General features: G+C 31.5%; 2 non-coding genes across 2 annotated transcripts; both read left to right on the top strand.

Moving 5' to 3' along the window:
- The first annotated feature begins 366 nt into the window (after positions 1-366).
- Positions 367-450, top strand: TRNAY-GUA (transfer RNA tyrosine (anticodon GUA)). Its single transcript has one exon. It is a non-coding gene; the product is annotated as a tRNA-Tyr (tRNA).
- A 447-nt stretch (positions 451-897) lies between these two features.
- Positions 898-971, top strand: TRNAD-GUC (transfer RNA aspartic acid (anticodon GUC)). The gene has a single exon. It is a non-coding gene; the product is annotated as a tRNA-Asp (tRNA).
- The last annotated feature ends 4,029 nt before the right edge of the window (positions 972-5,000 follow it).

Below are 5,000 nucleotides of genomic sequence, written 5' to 3'. Positions count from 1 at the left end.
GTATCCACTAATTTAACATAGATCCAAGATATTTCATTGAATCATTGATAAAGAGATTCGGATAAAGAGATTCGGCGTGGCCTTTGAACCAAACTTTTATCGAAAAAAATTGTATAGAAAGAATCGTGAAAGACGGAAAGATCCTTCGTATCGAGTCATACCATTCCATTATATTGACAATTTTAAAAAACTATTCATACTATGAACATAGTATGATGGCGGTCGTGCAAGTCTGCCCCCATCGTCTAGCGGTTCAGGACATCTCTCTTTCAAGGAGGCAGCGGGGATTCGACTTCCCCTGGGGGTAGGGTACTACGAAAGGAAGTTGATCGTGGATTATCAATAAGCCTGGAATTGATTCTTCCTGGGTCGATGCCCGAGCGGTTAATGGGGACGGACTGTAAATTCGTTGGCAATATGTCTACGCTGGTTCAAATCCAGCTCGGCCCAATAATTTGCCGATCCGCCATGAAATGATATAATATAACCCATTTGTTGCTCTCCAGAAATGCCCGATCCCCCAATCCCAATACGGAAGAAATCCATTTTATGATATATCTATACCACTATTTATTTACTCTCTTTTTACAAGAAATTCTGATCTTGCTAATGATCTAGATTCATATCAGGATCCGTAACTATAAAGAAAGTAAAGTTTAAGGAAAAGAGTAAATAAAAAAAACTTTTTTTGATTGAACGAGTGATTATCCAATTGATTTGGCAATAACGAAAGGATTACTAGTAATACCGGCTGCTCTCACTAAAGTACATATACATATGGGTATCGATATATCACACTCGCAGCTCTGTTACAACACGCCAATTCTAATCGAAATTGAAAGGGTTAGAATGAAATCATAAAAATATGTATACTTTATTTTATTATGGTATTTACTTGGGATTGTAGTTCAATTGGTCAGAGCACCGCCCTGTCAAGGCGGAAGCTGCGGGTTCGAGCCCCGTCAGTCCCGACGAATCCAAATCCAATAAAAAACTATATCAATTCATCTCTCTATTTTTTGTGAAAAGAAGTCCAAATAACATAATTTCATTCCCAACAGCGATCCCTCTTCTTTTTTTCTTTTTCGTTTCACATTTATCATCAACCAAATGGGGGAATTTCCATTTCTTCGACTAGTACCGATTCGATTGATGGGAGAGAGGCATATGTGGATTAGTACAATTATTATATTATTAGCATCAGATTCAGGATTCCACGGGATACCGTACTGGGTCTGGCTTTTTCAATTACTCCCGATCTGTGAAATATGAAATAGAGTAGAGTATTGTATGTTTCCCGGGAGTACATACATAAATGGAATTTGTACAATATAAAATAAATTGAACATAGTTACTGTGTATAGAATAGTATAGAATACTTTTTTTTTAAGATTAAAATAAAAGTATATCCTTTTCGGGCCCTATTTTGTGTAACCTCAATTTCAAATTTTACTAATTTGAAATAATCTATCTCATTCAAATTTCGCATTGAGCTTTTGATATATGCGCCCCATTACTAATCCAATGAAAGAGGATATTCAAAAAATAAAGATCAAACAAGGATCACTTTTTTATTAGCGAGGTAATGCATTTTTTTTTTTTTTTTTTTTATTTTATAAGGGTTTTTCCTTGAAAGAACAAACTTTTTAAATTTATATATAAATATATAAAAAAATAGTTAATTTGATGGAATATTCGATTTTTTTATACCGGAATTTGTACTCGTCTTTATCATACTTCTTTTGTTTTCCAAGAAGATTGGATCATTAAAAAAAGGAGTTTATAACTTAGCTCCTTCCTTTTTTTTCATTGAGCTTCTATTGTTTGTTGGGGTTTGTTTAGAACCAATGGTAAGTGGAAAGGCGGTTAGATGATACTTCATCAGATAATTGTACAAAGAGGGCGGTAGGTTATAGAAAAGAAAGAATGGAAAAGAATGATAAATAAATAAAGGAATTATTGATTGTATCGGGAATCAAATTTTGAGTTCAGTATGGATAAAAGATTGTCCTATGTTATACTATTCAATTCTTGACGATGAATCGATTTGATAGCTCCGATATTGTTATTCATGATATTGATCCGATTCGATATCATCGAGATGTAATGCATCCCATTGAATTTCCAGGCGAAAGATTTATTATCTCTATGGGATTAACTCCCGAGTTATTGCGAATTAAAGAAAAATTAAACAATGAGATTATGGAAGTAAATATTCTCGCATTTATTGCTACTGCACTGTTTATTCTAGTTCCTACTGCTTTTTTACTTATAATATACGTAAAAACAGTCAGCCAAGGTGATTAATTTGAATTAAACTTGATTTTTTATTTCTTATCAATAATTGCAGAGAAGAAAAGGATAAAAATTTCGCGTCTTAAATGAAATGGGCAGACTAGAATCAGTCGGATTCTATGAGATACGATAGTATGGTAGAAAGATTCAGATATTTCTTTCTACCATACTATCTAGTATTGTTATTGTAGTGTATAAAGTTGTATTGTAATGCGGGTTAATTTAATATAGATTAATATAGATCAATCTACAATAGTATCATCATATTCCTTTTCTATATATATAGAAATCGATTTAATTACGTATATATAATATATATAGTGATAATGTATATTATATAGTATCCCAATTCTATTTCTTTGCTTTATCTATTTGTATTTAATTTGTGTTGATTTCAATTAAATTAATTTGAAATAATCGAAAGCGACTTTTACGATTAGAATTCCTAGATTTCTGATTATTTTCAATATGAATCCCGATCGAAGAAGTCATTGATTGAGGAGTTGACAAATGATCCATGGGAACTTCTTCGGATTTCGAAAAGGATTAGTAAAACCCGTCGACTTTTAACGTTTGAACCATGATATGAAATGGGTTCAATAAAACAAGCAAAACATAAATAAAATTTCTAAAATAGTAAAACTAAAACAAGCGGCGCAATATGTGACTCGCCCAAGACAATATTTTAGGATGTGCAGTATCTCGTTGGACAACTACTATGTTGTTTCCCAATGTGTATCCACGTAATGGAATAACCGAATTGTTTTCTCTTTGATCTTTGAACAGTAAAGAGGTAAACAAAAAAAAAAAAAAGTTCCGTTCTTCCTCATGGTCCATATCTAACTTTGGTAAGAGTCAGTTCATCGAAATAGAAAATTTATGAAGAATTCAGTTGGAATAAATTCCCTACCATTTGTATTCCTTTTACTTTTTTACTTTCAAAATACGAACACGGAAATAATTGAAATATTTCTTTGATTGAAAGAGTATTCTTCATATATATTTATTATTCATAGAATACATTACTCAACTAAAATCCAAGAGAATTTCGAAATGAAGATATTTTTTCATTTCTATTTCAATTTAAAAATAAAATTTTAAATTGAAATAGTGAAATTTTAAATAAAAAAAACTTTGACGACTTTGCCGAACGATCTATAAAAAAAAGTGATACTGTTTAGTTCCTAAACTCAATTAGTAGTACTTCTAGAGTCCACTCCTTCCCCATACTACTAGTGAAAGGGAAAACGTAAAGACTACCATTAAAGCAGCCCAAGCGAGATTTACTATATCCATGTGAATTATGTCCTCTATCTCTATGAAGGAATTATTCAATTATTGTTCACTAATAAATAATAGGGGAATCACTGGCGCAGAGTCAAAAAGTTATTCTGACCCAACACCGTTGATGAAACAATCCAATAAATCCAATTATAACAAGTTCTTATACGATTTCTAGTATAATTAGAAAAGATTAAGCCCAAGCAAAATATGCGGAAACCCCCTTGGAAGTATCAAAGAAATGATACTAAGATGTAGAAAAAAACCTATTCCTTATTTTGTTGCTCTTCATTTAGTTAAGTAAAAAGTATAAAAATAGAGAAGGAAGATAGATCTGCATCTATCACATACCCTATTTCTTTCCTTCTTTACCACACCACCTTTCCCATTTGATTTTGATCTAATCCTTACCGTCTCCCTATTGTCTCTATGAAACAATGGGAGAAGACGTCCTATTATGTTCTTGACTAGGGGTTAAGAAAAAAAAAAATTGATTTTTGTACTGTAATTAGATCTATTAGAAATATATTTTAAGTAAAAGCCAATTAGACGTTCAATCAATGTTAATTAGATTGAATGCCCGGAGCACTCAAAGACTTACATGAATATGTATACAAAGCATCTTTCGGCCTTTTGAAACTATGAAAATTTTAATTCCTGTTTCTGTCCTGCTATCCAATCTAATTAAAGGCGGTCGATGACCTTCCATTAGTAATGGAAGGACTATCACGATTTACCTGTTCCTTTTCACTAATAGAACTAATAGATATAGGATCCTTTAATTCTATGCAAAGTTTACAGCCTTTTAGAGAACAGAACCCCCAGATACTTAGAATCAAGCAAGTATCAAAAATCCTTTCCTCCACTTGCTTCTGCTGGAAAAAATTTTGCAAATTATATCAGCAAAACATAAGAAGGTATTTCTATTCTTTTGTTGATCAGGCGACACCCGGATTTTTGTTTGGGTTGGATCCACCCCTTCGATTGATTGTATAGTTTCTTTAAAACACACAATATCTAAAAATTTAACTTACCCTTTTTCAATTGATTCTATTAAAAAACAAAATTTGGATTTTTCAGTCACAAAAGCAAAACAAACTGGAACCGTTAACTATTAATTAATGAATGATTCTTGAATTTGAATCCAAAATTGCGTTTACTTAATGATATAAGAAAAGACAAATTGATACATAACCAATCAAATCAGTATTTATTTTTTGAAAAATAAAAATCCTTCCCAATTTCAATTATAACAGCAATTATGGGTATATGTAAATCCCAGAACATAAATTGTTACACAATATTATCTAATTGGGGATCTTATCTGTATATGATGCCCATTAAGTAATTTTCAGGAAATTCTCATGCTTAAATTTTCAAATTTTTTCTTTGAATAGAAAATATAAATTATAATAGAGCATGAC

The sequence above is a fragment of the Pyrus communis genome, unplaced genomic scaffold (assembly GCF_041283825.1).
Source record: "Pyrus communis isolate YQ-2024b unplaced genomic scaffold, ASM4128382v1 ptg000031l, whole genome shotgun sequence".
NCBI classification, from domain to species: domain Eukaryota; kingdom Viridiplantae; phylum Streptophyta; class Magnoliopsida; order Rosales; family Rosaceae; genus Pyrus; species Pyrus communis.
Note: the sequence above shows the minus strand (reverse complement) of the source record. Positions and strands in the feature narration are given on the sequence as shown.